The sequence below is a fragment of the Acomys russatus genome, chromosome 23 (assembly GCF_903995435.1).
Source record: "Acomys russatus chromosome 23, mAcoRus1.1, whole genome shotgun sequence".
Classification (NCBI taxonomy): Eukaryota; Metazoa; Chordata; class Mammalia; order Rodentia; family Muridae; genus Acomys; species Acomys russatus.
In genome coordinates this window covers 44,153,217-44,171,319 of record NC_067159.1, presented here as the reverse complement: position 1 = coordinate 44,171,319, position 18,103 = coordinate 44,153,217, and positions in this window count along the sequence as shown.

The window sequence follows — 18,103 nt, the reverse complement described above, 5'->3', positions numbered from 1 at the left end:
CATTGCATATCCTAGGTGTTTGATAAAAATTAATTAAATCAACACATCTTCAGACAGATGAAGTGTCTCTCCTACACTTAACTTTCTCATTTAATTTCATCATTCTAAGTTTGTTATATCTCTTTTATACCTATTTAAGATTTCATGAAGTTTATGGTGGACAGTGGCAAGCCAAACTCTTTTCTATATACAAATTGGCTTATTTATTCACTTTACATCCTGATCACAGCCCCCTCCCTCGTCTCCTCCTTGCCCTACCCTCCCACCCTCTTCCTCCTTTCCCCCCTCCCCTTCTCCTCAGAAATGAGAACAACCCCCCTTACAAATCCACCCGGCCCATCTAGTCAAATCAGGACTTAGTATATCCTCTATTGTTGAGGCCAGACAAGGCAGCCCAGGTAGGGGATAGTGATCCAAGAGCAGGCAACCGAGTCCATTTCAGATACTACCTCTGATCCCCTTCTTGCTAGTGGATCTACATGAAGACCACATTGCACCTCAATTACATGTGTGTTGTGGGCCGAGGTCCAGTCCACGTATGCTCTTTGGTTAGTGCTTCAGTCTCTGTGAGCCTCTATGGGCCCAGGTTAGTTGACACTGTTGGTCTTCTTGATGGGTTCTTGGTCTACCCTTTCCACACAATCCTCAAGACTCCCCTAGCTCCATCTCAGTGTTTGGCTGTGGGACTCAGCATCTGTTGCATTTCTCTGCTGAATGGGGCCTCTCAGAGGACAGCTATGCTAGGCTCCTATCTGCAAGCAGAGCAGAGTATCAATAATAGTGTCAGGGATTGTCTTTCTCCTATGGGATGGGTCTAAGGTTGGGTCAGTCATTGGTTGACCATTCCCCTTTTCTTTACTCCATCTTTATCCCTGCACACCCTATAGGCAGGGTAAATTCTGGGCGGAAGGCTTTGTGTGTGGGTTGCTGTTCCCCTCCCTCCACTAGAAGTTCTGCCTGGCTAGGAGGTGGCTGCTTCAGTCTCCATGTACCTGCAGCTAGAAGTTTCAGCTAGAGTCACCCCATATCCTTCCAGGAGCTTACTCTGTGATAGGTTACTCTTTACATCAGTGGTTCTCCAACTTCCTAATGCTGTGACCCTTTAATATGTTGTGGTGACCCCCCAACCATAAAATTATTTTGTTGCTATTTCATAACTATAATTTTTCTACTCTTATGAATCATAATGTAAATATCTGAAATGCAAGAATTCTGATATATGAATCTCAAGGGGGTCATGACCCCCAGGTTGAGAACCACTTTATTTTACAGCTTTATTTAGAAAACTACCTCAAATATCTTTGGGAAAAATGATCTTCTTCTTCCATGATAAACAGGTTGGTGGGAACTTGGTCATGGTTCTCTAATCACTCATGGAATTGATATGAATTCATGGATCAAGCTTTGAAAGCTCCCTCCACTGTGACTTTGGTTATTGTGTAGAAAGGAGAGAAGAAGAAAGAGTTGGTCCACCATAGTACCATGGTGTTAAATGGTTAGCGCTGGCTCCTGTAACCTTAACACTTTAGTAACTTACTTACTCCCTGCCCCATGTCTGTAATGGATTTGTCAGTCTTTCTAAGGAAGCTGAACCCTGAGCTGGAAAGATGGATGAATTGTTGGGAGAGCTTGCTGCTCTTGCAGAAAACCTATGTTTGATTCCTAGCACTGACATGGTGGCTCACAAACCTCTGTGACTCCATTTACAGGGAATCAGGTGCCCTCTTCTGGCTTCCAAAGGCACTGTACTCATGTGGTGCACATGGGTATGCATACATGTAGGCAAACACTCATACATATAAAATAAAAATAAAATAAGACAAAGAAAGAAAGAAAGCAGCCAGGAAAGAAGGAAGGAAGGAACAAACAAAGGAACAAAGGAAGGAATGAAAGAAGGAAGGAGAAATTCATTTAGACCTGCCTTTTGAGCTCTTCTAAGCATTCATTTTATGTTGAAATGAATGTGCTGAATATTCTCTGCTTGTCTCTCCCACATGGAAACCATCCCTCTCCGGCCCCTGGCTTCTTCCTTCCAGGGATCTGTAAAATCCTCCATGTATTTGATTTTGATATGGACTTGTCTCTGCCTCTTTCTTTAGGAGTGGCTCTTGATTAACTCCAGCTAAGTATCACATCCCTTCCTCATTCTGCTGTAGTGGTTCGGAAGTTGGCATGTGACTGAGTGTGGCCATTCATATATGAGGCATATTTGCTGGGAATTGTAGGAAAGGGGGTATTTCTAGCTTCTGTGGGAGTAATTTTAAAATAAGTTCCCTTTCTTGGATGTGAGGCACGAAGCCTTTGTTGGATTAGTATGTGCCTGGCTGTCATGAGAGCAGACAGCCTTAGGGTGAGGCCAACACTGGGAAAGCATAGTGGGAAGAAAGGCAACACATTTTTGGAGATGCTTTTAAAAGTCTATAGAGAGAAATTTTTAGTTGTATGAAGTGGGACATTTCTCACACTGCTGAAGCCACTTTGATTTGGATTTCCTATTACCTGCACGTAAAATCATGCTAGATAGTGCCCAGGGCCTACTTCTGCTGATAAGAACCAAGAAGTTTAAAAGATACAGTATCCAATCAGGAATCTCATTTCTTCGGGAGATGAATCACTGGCTAGCCTTACACATTATGATTCTATTTAGATATTTCCACATCATTTAATTTACATTGTGGAATCCTGTTCAATCTATGATCCACCATGACCAATCTTTGTCTGCCACTCTGGCCTAGCATAAATCATTCATTCATTCATTCATTCATTCATTCATTCATTCATTCATTCATTTTATACTCTGAGTATCTGTTTTCCAACTTAAATGATTCCCAATTTGCTGTGGTTTTCTGATTCTCCAGTTTGTCAAGGGTACTTGGAGGCAACAAGAAACTTTTCCGTTCTAACTTATATGTTTTGATGCAAAGATTTTAGTTTAATTTATTTATCTGTGTTTGTGTGTGTGTGTGTGAACACAGGTGAACATGCATCCATGCTGCAGGGAACATGGAGGCAAGAGGACAACTTGCGGGAATTAGTTCTCTCCTAGGATCATGTGGGTCCCAAAAATTGAACTCAAGTCATCAGGCTTGGCAGCAGGCACCTTTAACAGGAAAGCCAGCTTGCCAATCCTAATGAAGACTTCTTGTGTTTCCAGCTACCCTTCCATGTCAGGTTAGTGAACACCCTTCTAAAACACCATCAAGGACAAAGGTGTGCTGTTCAGGGGCCCCAGCAAGCCTCAGGTTGGAAGCACATGGCTACAGAAGCTCAGTTGGTATAGCCATCTGTAGCTGTATGGCTGAATTTACATCTCTGTGGAGATGAGTGACCATTTTCTCCTCGCACACTTACCCTACAGCCTCAGCTTCCAACTCTACCATATCTTATTGACAAGAAGAAAATCTGAGACAGTCTTTCATACATGAGAATAGTAGTTGCCGCCCACTGTCGGAGTTAGAACTTCTGTCACAGCTACCTCCCAGGTACTCCTGTATTCCTTTTTGTCCAATATTTCTTCCTAAAACTCACTCCCTTTGATTGTGTCAGCTACTGATACCACTGTTCATATTCTTCATCAAATGAAACGTGGACTGTTGCTTCCCCATTCCTTTTAATGTCTCACTAAACAGTGTCAGTATGCTCAGGAATTAGTCCTCTGCCACATTACCTCCCGTCTCTCCTACTTCAACTTTCTAGTTGAAATACTTCCTGTCCCTGACAAGAACTGATCTTTTACATTGTGTTTCTGACTGTAGTCTTATCATTTCCATATTATCTTCCTCAAGGTATTATATTTTCTATGCATTATATCACGGGCCCTGCCTTGTTCTGTTCACATTAATACAATGTAATAATTCACAGTCCAGGAATATTTATTAAACAATGTGCAGATGAATCCCTGGGCACATATCTTTCTCCCTACATCTTTCTGACACTGGTTCTTCTGCTTGCTGCAGTTCCCCAATGCTTCAGCTACGGCTCTGATTTAAACTTGGGTGCCATTGTCCTGAGAGGGTCTGTTCTGACCACTAGAGTCAATTCTGTGCCCTCAGTAATTCTAATGCCATCACATCCTAGCACGTACAAGGTAAATTAAACCAGACATAACAACAAGGTGCCTGTGTGTTACCTCTTCTATAACCCCTGAAGAAATAATGGCTCATAAATATGTTTTTATTGTGTGACCTAATCTTTCTTTCACAGCTGATTGAGTTAGGGTGGAGCACAGATGGACCAAGGGCAGCCATGATATGCTAAAAAAAAACTTGTGCTAGACCAGCCTAGCCTAGGCTTTCTATGTGTTTTCAAGGGAGGCAGGCAGAGACAAATCAGAAACAGTAGTGACATCTGAAAACCCATCATAGAGACAAAGGTACAAGTGGTTCCTGTCATAGTTTAAATCTTAAACATCTCCCAAAGGTCTGTATGCTAAAGGTCTATTGACCAGTCTGTGATGCTGTAACAGATGATGGAATCATAGTTGATGGATCAATTAGTAAAGTGCCAGCCACATCCATATGAAGGCCTGTGTGGAATCCCCCAGAACCCATTGTAAAAGAAAACAAAACCCCACCTGAAAAAAGCTGGGTGGCGGAGAGGCAAATACAGAAGGATCTCTGTGGTTCTCTGTCCAACCAATCTCAAAATCTCAAAAACCATGGTGAAATGTACTTGAGGAAGACACCTGCTACTAACCACTGGCCTCCAAATGCCTGTGCATATAAGAGCATCTACACATGAACACAGACACAGACAGAAAAATAAACTCAACGGCAAACACTGGGATTCAGCACCAGTCAGCCTGATAACCAGTGAGGCAAAGTGACTAACAGGGGAGTAGCTCAGACATCATGGACACACTGCAGAGAAGGTTGGTTCACCCTTTGTGTCAGACAGAAAGGGGAAGGAGGAGACTCCATTGCTCTATGTTATAGAACAAAATTTAGGACATAGAAATTACTTGCTTCTTGGTTTTGCATCTAATATTTCTCAGATTGCCACTGACTGTAGGCAAGTTAAACATTGGAGAGTGACACTTTGGCAATGGGACTGCTATATACTTTTTACAAATTAACTGAACAAGAGCCAATAATCCTATGCCACGATTAGCACACTGCTACATGTGATGAAAGACACAAAAAGAAGTAAAATCTTGTTCTCAAAAAAACCTGTCTTCAGCATCAATTCTTTATAAAACTTCATTAGTACTCTGCTTCCTGATTGTCAACAGGTATTTCAAACTAATTTAATTACCTTGCGCCTTGCTCATGATAAAGACTTCCTAAAATGGAGTATTAAAAAAAAGCCACAAGTTCTAGCTTCATTGTTCCAGTTAATCTAGTAAAGGCGATGAAGTATTATCAACAGCAGACTTCATTTTTTGAATGCTTCAGCCAAAATAAAGAGATTATGAAAATTCTAAATGCCTTGCAACTTAAAGCATATAAACTCTATTTTTCAAAGTATATGAATAGCTGGAAGAAGCAGCTAAGAGCAAAGGCGAGCAGGGAATTGTAGAATAAAACTTTCATAAAGTCTCCACGACGTCTAGCGAGGAAGTCTCAGGGCTGACTGTTCGGATGATTTAAAACCTTAAACACCATTTTGTTGACACATAATTCTTTTATATATTTTCAGTATATAAATTGTAAGCTCCTCTAAAGGAAACACAGTTTTTCACAGCAAAAACAAAGGAGAAAAAAAGCATCTAACTCTTATTACATTTTAAGCACTAGATAAGTTTGAGAGCAAGTAACTGAGTTTAGGAAACTGTGTAAGTCAGCACTCTGATGCATACAGCAGGAAGCCTTGCTAGGCAGCCTTCCTATTGACACATACCTAACCATTTTCACATTTAATATTTTTTCTTGTGGTTCCTAATGTGCCTCAAAAATATGGAAATGTGAAAACCAATAGATTCCATGGCTATAAATTGGATGGTGCAGACAATCCTTGCATTTCTTCCTTTGGAGCTCTGGAAAGCTTGAATGACTGCCAATGGATCTTTGGTCCTTTGAAAGAAGCAGGTTTGATTCATGACCTTATTTTCACTGAACATTATAGCAGATGGAGGTGAGGACTTTCCCCTCATTAAATTAAGGAAAGGACTGGTGCACAATAAGAATGTATTGAGTATGTATTGAATAAAGAAATGAAATACGAAAGAATTATTGAAGGATAGATGGATAGGTGTGGATGGAGTTGAGTCTACAGTGATTTTTATAGATTTCTTGAAGTCTGTATTGAAGACACATTCTGGCTATTGCCATAGCATTATGGATCATGAAAAAAATAATAATTAGTTTCTCCTGAGATTATATAAGGTTGCTTTGAGAAACCAGTTCATCTTATGTATTTGTTCACTTATTCAACAAGTATTTGTTGAGTTCTTACCAGGTTCTGACATGTCTGTAGGTGTTGGGGACTATGACACTCTATCTTAAATGTCAGTCTGCCATTGTTAGAATCATCTGATCAGGAAACCTCGACTGAGGAACTATCTTGACAGTCTTAGTTGATCTGGGAAAACCCACCTCAAAGGTGTATGGTACCTTTTTGTAGCAGCCCTGATAAAGGCCACTGAAGAAGGAAGATTATTCACCATTTCTGTGCTTAGCCCTCCCTCTCACTGCATGCTTAATTTACCCTGAGGTTGCTGTGTTGGGTTATTTTGCTGATATTAGAACTCGTGCTTTCAGGCTTCCTTAGTAGACTGAGGGCCAGTGAATAAAAGTTTTGCGTCTCTAGGGAACTCTGATTAGTGAAGAACTCCATCAGTGACATAGTGAATTGCTATCTTCAAGCAGCTTGTATTCTAGGGAAGAAAGACAATAGAGAAAAAAATACTTGGCCACTTAATTTATTGTCTATTTGTTCTAAATCCTTTGAAGAACAATGGAGAAGGGCAAAGGGCAAAGAGTGATGGGAGCCATGATTTCAAACATCGGCAGAGAGAGTAGAGATCAGAATGAAGTTTATAATGGAGCCATTCAGGATCTGTCAAAAACATCAAAGACCCAATGTGGATGATCCAAACAGGGAGCCTGAGATGTACCTTTCAGGTATAGCAAGCAGCCATCTTGAGGATGATGGGAAAATAACAGGAAGCTGCAAAGTATAGCATCCTGGGGGCCAAGGTTTGACCTTGGAGTTTCTATGATGTGTTCTGTGAAAGCCAACATGCTAGGTAGCCAGGCTTCATTTTCTAGCTAGAATGTATAAACTTGAGGATAAATAGCTTAGAGAGCATACACCTCAAACATGGTTCATCTTAGCAACCTCTAGCTCACAGCAACAAATTTTGAACAGCTGTAAAGAGTGCTACATGCTTCTCTCATTTAGAGTCCCAATAGGATGTCCCCCCCTCTGTTCCAGTTTCCTGGTTAGTAAAGACTTTCATGGGACATGCCCCTTGGGCTAGTATGCAGATATAAGTGAGTATATACCATTTAACTCTTTCTGCTTCTGGGTTAACTTGCTCATTATGATCATTTCTAGTTCAAACCATTTGTCTACAAATTTCAGGAATTCTTTGTTTTTAATAGCTGAGTAGTATTCCACAGTGTAAATGTACCATGGGAGAATGGCAAAGTTGAAGGATCCATAGGATCCTAGAAACCTACAAGAAGAATATTATGAGCGGCAGATTTGGGCCCAGGGGTCCCGTTCAAACTATGGCACCAGCCAAAGACAATACGGGCCGTAAACTTCAAACCCCTACCCAGATCTAGCCAATGGACAGGACATTCTCCACAGTTGAATGGAGAGTGGGGTCTGACTTTCACATGTACTCTGGTGCCTCATATTTGACCACGTCCCCTGAATGGGGAGACCTGGTGGCACTCAGAGGAAGGATAGCAGGCTACCAAGAAGAGACTTGATACCCTATGAGCACATACAGGGGGAGGATGTCCCCCTCAGTCACAGTCATAGGGGAGGGGAGTAAGGGGAAAATGGGAAGGAGGGTAGAATGGGAGGATACAAGGGAGGGGATAACCATTGAGATGTAATATGAATAAATTAATAAAATAAAATTTTTTTAAAAAGGAAAAAAATGCTACATGCAAGGTAAGTCAGGAATTTTCCCTCAACCATAGAAATACACCAAAGATTTACCAACTCTAATTAGAAACCTTAAAATATGGAGATGACTTCAAATGTGGCAAACAAGCCACTGGGCAAAATGTCCTCGTTTCTACCACAGACAGGATTCTGCCTGAAAATGGTCAAGCTTGGATATAGGCAGTGTCAACAGATAAACTCTGCCATGGCAGGTTAAGCAAGTCCTTAATAGTTCCTGCCTCACAAATATGTCTGTCTGATATACAGGGTCAGAAGGCCGAAGATGATGCTCCAACATTATAGAGAGTTTTGGGTGACTATTTAGGCAACAAACTATCTCTGTCAGGTTCTCATTTTGGAAGCTGCTAACCTGCACCTCCAGTCTACTCAGATAATTAATTTTATTCCTATGTATGTGTAATAATATAAAAGTATGTGTAGAAAAAGAAAAATAATAAGAAATTAAAATAAATGATAAACAAACAAACAAACAAAACACCAATTGACAGATTCCTATTAATAATGACTTGTCTCCATGCAATTGAGGAGGGCACCAGGAGCAATCCACTAATCATCCTAGTTCACAGAAATTAAAGGTGGAACAGCTTGGCCTATGTCACCTCAATTTCCACTGAGACCCTGGGCAAGTCACTCCATCTAACTTGAAAGAATTTTTCACATCTAATTCAATAAAGCACAAATCTAATGATGAATCCAATTTTGAAGATAGTAGCGTTACTTCTTTCAAATGCATATATTATAACCTCTAATAAAGCGTTACTAAATACTTTTGATAATTATAATGAATTTGTAAGTGTAACAATGATCAAATTTTACATGGCAATAATTCTTGTGTTAGTCAGGGTAGGCCGTAACTATTTCCTTAAAATTCCCTTGGAAGAGGATGTAGTACAGTGGCAGAGCATGTCCAGAGCCCTGGGTTGCCCAAGTCGCATGGAATGATTTTACTGCAGCTTTGCTTCTGAATATACCACGTATACTCTTTGTAATGTCCATACCTACCATCACACCATCTGATGCCAAGAAACACTGTCTGAAACACCTAGGCTCAGATTTGTGCTATAAATTTAGTATTTTGTTGTGCATACAAAACTTTCTGCTCTTATAGAAATATGGTAGCTTAATTAGGAAAAGCAAATACTTTAGCATTTCGTACTGTCAGACCATAGCAGGTAAATCTCATATCAGTACATCTTAGGATTCTATTGTGTTAGAGATGTGATTTCAAAAACTGCTGGGTTAGCTGATGGCTTGAATTTAAGAAGAGACTGTTAGATGATTAATACAAAACTCCCAACAAATTCTAAGAGGGTCGTAAACATCTTTTTGCCATTTTGTATTACCTATTTATATGAAGCAGCACTGTTGGCATTTATGATTTTCTCTCCAGCAATCTGTCTTCATCTGGGACTTTTCCCTTCTGCTTCAGGGACCCTGATCATCTTCACAGACTTTGTAAAGTACCAGTTGCATTTTGGCCTCTGAGCCTTCACTTTGCTGAGAGCACAGTGTAAAGAACTACCGCAGCGCAGTGGAGTCATATCTTAGCTAATTACATTTGCACGGGCACCATTTCCAACATGTTCACATGATGTGATGTTGGGGTTACACCTGCTACACTGGGCGTGCTCCTACATGGTAGAACACATGATTTTCATGCATAGGCCCTGCATTTGATCCTCAACATGGTGTCTTGGTTAAAGAGAAAAAAAGACTACATAAAGGGACAGACATCCACACAAGGAGAGCCCTGTGTGAAAATTAGAAGCAGATCTGCTACAAGCCAAAAACATTACCAGGAGCCAGGAGCAAAGTCTGTAAAATACCTTCTCCAAGAGCCTTCAAAGAGAACATTGTTGAGTCATAGATGTTGCAGCTCCAGATTGTGAGAAAACCAATTTCTGTAGTTTCAACTGGCATCCAGAACTGTCTGGAGTTCTTCCTTGGCATTGTCTTCCCAAGCTTTAGTGATCTCTTTTCTGTCTTAACAGTAAGAACACTTGTCTGCTCTGGTTCCTCCTTCCCTCTCATTGAGACCCTTCTCAGCCTCATCTTGTATACTGTTGTGGTTTTTTTTGTGTGTTTCCATGAATTTTGCCAGTTCATTCTCCAGGCATTTCTTTATTTGGCTTCCACATGGCTCTCCCAAGATAAAAACTGGAATATTATCCCATATCTGGTTGGAAACCTCCATCAACTCCAGATGCAAGGGCTAGAATCCATAGCACAACTCTTAAGACTGTCACAGTGTAGATCCAACCTTACTTTCCTCTTTGGTATCTACTTTGCTTATCTATTTTGTACCTTGTAATTACACCAGACTTTCCTAATTTTAAGTAGACTATGATTTACCTGTCTGTCATTCCACTGACTTTGTGACTGATCTCTTCAGTGTGATGGAACTTTGATTCCTTCTTCAAAACGCCTTTCTGAATCATGACCTGCCACTGTCCAATACTCTTCCCTTTTCCGTTGACAAGTTCAAATGGAGTGGCTGTCCAAAGCAGAGGATGGGTTCTGTATTAATTCATAATTTTTAAAGTAATATAAAAAAGAAGATAAACAAAAGAGGATTTGCTTAAAAATAGGCAAGTTATGGGCTTAAAACTACAGTGAGGGGAGGGGAGAATAGAGGAGTTTGCAGCTTCTTGACTTGGATACTTAGTTTTGAATTCTTCATTACCTTTGTGCATTGCCCCATGATCAAAGATCTTAGGAAAACTCTAATTACACATCTTGTGCAAGGTCAGTTCCAATACCCAAAATATACTAATTTGTTTGAGTATAATAAATAGTGAAGAAAACACTGTGCAGCAAAAGCTGAGGCAAAGCATTTGCTAGTGTTTTTTCTAAGACTGCATGAGTGCAATTTTTACTACCAGATGCTTAGGAAAGAAAGAAAATTATAATTCCAACTGGTCAGTGGTCAGAAGGTAGAATTTAAAACATTCTACCACATGGATAAACAAGAAAATAATTAGAAATCAAAATGTTAGAGAATTCTGCAGTGAGCATGAATATAATCCACAGGATAAACAAGACTTGGTTGACATTTGACTGAATAAATTAAAATCCAAAGTAATTTGAATAAAAATTCAAGACATGTATCAGAGAAGTTCAGGATAGGAGACAAAAGATGAAATCTTCCTTTGACATTCAAGCTCTGTTGGAGTAGGTAGGCCTGCAAGGAAAGGTCAAAGGGCTTCTCCTTCTGTAGCATGATCCTAGAACAGTGAGGGCTGAACTTGGTTGTTTCAAGGCTATAATGTGACTCTTGCAAAATCCATTAGGCTAAAATGTGTACATTCAAGACAGTGTGTGAGTGAAATTACCATACTGACACCAAATAAAAAGTCAATCCAACCCATCTACCTGTCTCATATTTCCTCAGAACAAGATTAATAATAACAAACCAAAGGCATTCTCTGAGCCTTCCTTTACATTGTGTAAAAGAGCAGCAGTAACCATCTATACAGCTATGGTGCTGGATGTTTGACTGTCACATTCATGGTCATACACACACACACACACACACACACACACACACACACTCACACATACACACACACACACACTCACTGGGTTTTGCTGGGTAAGATGTATTTCAGTTTCATGAGGTTTATAGGATTGACTCTTTTTTTTCTCCTGTGGGAAATATTTTCTACAACATGACGATTCCATGAGTCTTTCAGGGAAATCTCAGTCTTTACAAAAATCTCTGGTTACCCACAAATCTGATTTCCACACTTAAAATATTTGGTGCATTGTACAATATATCTCTGCTTCTAGGAGATTTTAAAAATCACCTGAGCAGATGGGTACATCACTGAGATGACCACAGGCTTGAGACTCCAGCTTACCCTCTCATCCATGTAACAGAAGCAGCATGAAAAAACAAAACAAAACAAAACCAGACACAGAATGCTGATGGGAGAAAACACAGGGCAGAAGACTCATCCTGAGGTCCAGTAATGGGCCCACAACTCAGTGAAAATACAAAGTGAGTAAGCTCGTTGCCTAATACATCAAATCCATCAAGAAAAATAATTATACCCATATCAATTATCAGCCTATTAGGAATAAAGAGTAGAAGGACACCATCCAAACATGATTGTCTAGTGCTTTCAAAATAAATGCCTTATCTCTGCCTTGGCATTTTCTGTACCATCAAAAGGCCATTATCCTATGACAGTTCCATTTCACAGACATTAACATTAGATACCGTTCTTTCTAAAGGCCCTTTACAATGCTTTGTCTCATTTGGTGGGTTTGCCAAATGTTCTTCAATTTCATTAATAAATTGACCCACACAAATCCCTTAGGACTCTAGGGGAAATTAAGTTTCATTCTATCTTCTTCTTCTATTTTAATTAATACTCTTAACAATGAAAAGATGCTATCAATGGATCAATCAAGTCTAGTAAATTAAGTAGCACCATTTAAATGAAGTGATGTTAAGTGGAAAGAGTATCTTCATAATAGAAGTATATGCCATATGTAGCTGAATTCAACAGTTATATACCAACTGCTATGCCAAGGGCTTTACATGTCTTTTGTTTAGTTGTTTTTGTTTCAGCACACAAAAGAAAATTCTGCAAGTGTCATTTGTTCGAGTTATAGTTGAGAGAACTAAGATTTGAGTTGTGCTAAATGAATTTAGAACAAGTCGTTTTCACTTCAAAGTCTTGGCTTATAAACATCCTGTTTTACTGCCTTTGCAGTGATATTTTCTAGGTCTCAAGAACCAGCCTCAGGGACACCATGTAGGCCTGTTATGCTACAGTTTCCCTGTTAGTGAAATCTTAAGTACTGGATTCTCCACAGAGCTAACCCTCTCAAGTATGTAGGAAGATCATGAAGACTGGAATCAGTATCTTTAGGCTACAACTAAATTGAGTGGCAAAAAGAAAGAAAGAAAGAAAGAAAGAAAGAAAGAAAGAAAGAAAGAAAGAAAGGAACTATGTCATTAGTTTCCATGCTTATAGATAACAAAGACAGGCCAAGAAAGAAGAATCAATAACACTTAGGAGATAGAAGGAACAAGGGAAACCTATTTAGATCAACCCACTGCCTTCCAGCAAGGGAAGAAATCTGCCCACTTGCAGAGGAGGCAGGCAGATCTCTGATTTCTAGGCCAACCTGGTCTACAGAGTTGTAGAGGAATTACCATCCATCAACATGTCTACTTTAGGTCTGCATGATCCAGCTGGAAAACAGACATGTCCTTAGGACACACTTTTAGTCCCTCTAGCTAGAATTAGTACACACCTTTAATCCCAAACAATGACATCTAATTGAAAGACAAAGTATGAATCAGAGAAAGATTTGAAAGAATGAGTCAGAGAAAGGATTCGCCTAATCTCAAGAGAAGAGACAGGAAAGGAAAACTACTTAAGAGCAAGTCAGAAAGAGTACAGAGTGTTCACAGAGACAGTACAGTGCATTTCAGGAAGTGAGTTAACACAGGCAGTAGTCAGTGGAGTTCAGTTCGTGGAGTTCAGAGTCAGTTTTTCCAAACAGAGCAATTCAGTGAGGAGCATAGAGAAACCAGTTTGAATCAGTTAACTTGGAGAAGAGTTTAAGCCAGAACAGGATGAGTAGAACCAGTCATTCAGAGTTCAGAAAGAAGTAAAAAGTATGAGCTTATCCAGAAGTAAGTCTCAGAGGCTGAAAACATTCTAGGCCTAGATTAGCAGACAGAGACTGGAAGCTGAAGCCTTCAAGGGCCTGGCTTATGGAAGACTAGATTGAATGGAGACTAGAAGCTTCCAGACCTAGGCCTAGGGGTAGATAGAACAGACCAAGACATGTATTCATAAAGCTTGGTTATGGCTCTCATCTCTTCCCCTCATTTGAGGAAATAAAAACAATATTACACAGAGTGAGCTGGAGGTCAGCCAGGACTACACAGAGAAACCCTGTCTCAAAACAAACAAACAAACAAAAAAGGAAACACTTTAGTAGGGCTGTGGTGACCCTCACCTGTGTTGCAGAGCTCAAGATGCAGACACAGAAGGAAAGCTGCAAATTCAAGGCTAGCCTGCTATAGAAAGAGAGAGAGTTCAAGGTCAACCAGTACTACATAGCGAGACCCTAGCTCAAAAAGCAAACAATAAATTTAGAATCCAACAGAGTTGTTGGATTTTCTTCCTGAAAAGGAAGAAAGAGAGAATGTTTAACATCTATACCCCTTCCTCACTCTGTACATTCCTAGGCAACAGCCTGAAACATCAGAATGGTTCCTCCCAGGGAGAAGTAGACCACCCACCCCGGCATTAATCCTTCCCCCTTCAATGTGCTTCATCATCACCTCATACTGTGGTGAACAGACAGTGGGGAACATTGCTTCCCTGGATATTCAAATGTTTCTGCGATTTAACTCAAACACTGTATCAATATTATTTCTTTTAAAAATTGTAATATTAAAATATGAGGTCCATTTCTCAGTATGTTTTAATTAATCATTGAACAAAAATGTCTTCGTATAAATATTTAGGACATATATTTTACATTATGATTTGGAAAAGTACCATGCTGTGATTCTGAAAATTGATTTATAGGTGGCACTAGTTTTCATAGGCCGAAGACTCCTGCACAGCTCAACGCCCACAGTGCTGTGCATATAGTACAGTGGTGGAGTATGGAAGCCAGATCATCATATTTAAGCAAGAGCTACAAGAAACCAACCTAACTTCCCCAATGTAAGAGTTAAACCCTAAGAAAAGTGTATGATCAAATAATAGATCTTCATATGGAGAAGAGAAGAAAACAAACAAACAGGGAAGGGAGAAGTTGGCAGTGGGAAGAAGGAAGTATTTGATACACTTGAATTCTAAGTCCTTTATTCCTGGCTACTTCTTCAGGTAAAATTTTGTAGAAATTATTTTGGTTTAGAAGTTAAGTGAAAGAAAAGTAAACCATCAAATTGCATTGAAACTCTGCTCTGACAAAAGAAGACAACGATATTCAGAGTGAAGGTTGCTTCTCAATCCTTTTAATCATGTGTTATGTCCTGACATTCTAGGGGTCTCAGAAGAGTGAATGACAAACAACGTTCCATATGTGCAGCTAAAACTACCCGCAGCAAGGAGAAGTGACAACAGAAGCACCCTGGATCCCGGTGACTAATGACAACACACTGGAGTATCTCTTCAGTAACCTACCTGATGGATAAAGTCACACACACACACACACACACACACACACACACACACACACACACACACACACACACACAAATGCTTGAGCTCCTTTGAATCTGTGACCCAGAGAGGCCGCACTGTTCTCCACCTTCCTGCGTGAATTGTTCCCTCATTGTGCAGGTTTATCTGGGGGTTTGGCTCTTATGCCTGGATGGTCTCCTGTGAATTTCCCAAACCAGAATCTAACATGCTCTCTTTTCTTCCCTCTCCCATTCTATCAGGGGACAATTACTGAACTAATCCACATTAACTATAATATAATTTTTTAAATTAACTTCCCAAGACACATTAGTTCCAAGCTAGATGTAAATGAGTTTTCTCTGCCTCTGGAATATCCACTCCTTCCAAGTACAGAGGTATTTGGGAAGGGAAACTACACAATCAGCTGCCAGCGTAGCTTCACTGTTCTGGGTTTTCTGCAACACACACACACACACACACACACACACACACACACACACACACAAAATATCCATCATTTTAACAAACCTACATACTGTTGCTCGTTCAAGCAGAGCAACACACTGAGATCTGAGAATATTCTGTATTCACAAGCAAATAAAATTAAGCTCTATCTATGAGTATACATGAAAATAAGTAGATTTTGGGTTGTGTGTGATTTCCCATTCTGATTATCAGAGTCAATTAGATGTGCTTTGTGTTTGAAAACAGTAGCTTTTGAGGTTGCTAGCAATCTCCTAGCATTTTCTGTATACAGCATGTCTTCTCAATCACATTTTGTTGTATAAACTGAGTTGTGAAAGAGTAAATTCTATCTTAGATCCACATTGGGAATTTATGTGTATGTACATGGTACCAGAATTTCTACAATGACATGATAAAGAAATTTTCAGATTTAAATGCACCCTCAATCACTATAAGAAATTATGCCAAACAAGCTAAAATATACTCAAGTCCTTATGGGAAATGTTTTAAAAGAAAGTTGTGCTTTATTTAATGAGAGCAATGTTTTGCTACAAAGAGAATCATTTTTATGCTCCAACAACCAAATATTTTCTGTTAGATGCATGTGTGACATGAATGCACAATTTGGGGCAGTAATTCAGAGTCAAGTCCCTAATACTCAGCGTTGTTCTTTACCCTCATACAGTGCCCTTCTTAATCACCCTGTATGTAGCTGCTCATATAAATTCTGTAACTGAAAAAGGGAAGGAGGAAGTCTAACAGAAAATTTCTTGCCAGATGGAGAAAATTGAAACATTACCCCTGTTTCTGTGCCAGCATAGATCCATTTTGACAAGCTGGAAATGATTTATGGGGAAAAAAACATATTTACACTGGCAGAGATGTTATTAATTGCCATACAATGTTCGCATTTTTGCATTGCTGTGTATATGATTACTTAAGAGGCTTACATATACAACCCAAATATGTGGCTTTTCTGCATGCTGATTATTGTATGACAGACAAACTTACAGTGCATGATGCCTGCCATAAATTTCATTTAAACCTTTACCGACAATACCGCAGCGAAACAAGACAAAACAGAAAGAAAACCTGCAAACAGCACAGGGAGAAAACAGGTCTTTATGTGTGTCTGTATACACACAGGCACACACTCATGGATGCAGCCAGCTTGAAAGGATTGTGTACAGTGTACGGGAGTTGATGAATAATATAACACTCTCAATGCATAAAATATTACTTTTATTACATGAAACCACAGCTTAAGAAGACCCAAAATGTTGGAAAACAAAAATATTAAAGCAATATATAATTTCCAAATCGAGGATTTTGCATCATAAAACTCTCTCAGACTTGCTAACATCTACAGGAGAAGTTTGAAAGTATACTATTTAGGAAGCTTATTTTCAATGGTTTTGAAGAAGACAATACCTTTACAGGAGAAATTTCCCTCCCATATATGTGTAGTTGTAGGAAAAAGAAAAATTACGCTATTTAGTGAAAATAAAAGCAATTGCAATGGTGACAAGGAGATTAATCCTGAGTACTGACCATTAACTGTCCACCTGCACATTGCTCTTACAATACTGTCAGCTTCTCACACTAATGTAGATGGATATATTTATTACTACCTGCAATTCCAGATTTTAATCTCATATTAGAAAGATGTTCTCATATAACAGCTACTTTGTCTGGAAGTCATTTATAATACATCTGTGTCCACTGAGGACAGTCTAAGATAGCCTTGTTTCTGTGTGTGGAAATTAATTTTGAAGGTCTCAATTTCAAACAGTCATATCAGCATTCCTACAAGCATTTGTACACGGCTGTTCCCCTAGGTTTAATGCCTTTAGTAGCACAGTCTCTCTGCAATTAGTTTTAGGCTCCTTAAATGTAAATCAGATGTAAGTCTCTATAAACACTCACTCTCTATAGTGTTTTGCAGTACGTTTCCATTGTATTAGGTTACTTTAGGAGGCAAATGATTGTAAATATGAAACAAAAGTGTGGGAATGTGCCAATAGTGTAATTTAGCTGTTTACAATTTACCCAATTTTATCTTTGCTGGGGAAATATGGGTCCAATGTGTCTATTTGAAATTAGTTCATAAAGAAAGGTTTGTTGTGGATGATTAATGAGGGTAGTCCAGCTTACATAAGACATCCCCTGAGGTCACTTTGTCCCACTGGGAATTTGGGCATTTGTCCAGGGACTCTCCTGTGGGTGGTCTTGTCTGTTACTAAGACAGAAAGATCATCCAATAGCAAAGCAGAACTGTCCCACTGCCAAGCACAGCATTCAAGATACTTCTGTCACATTCTCTTTCCTTAAAAGCCCCTTGAGTTCCAAGCTTTCCCTCAGCTTTATAGGTTCACACATCTGCACATATTGTC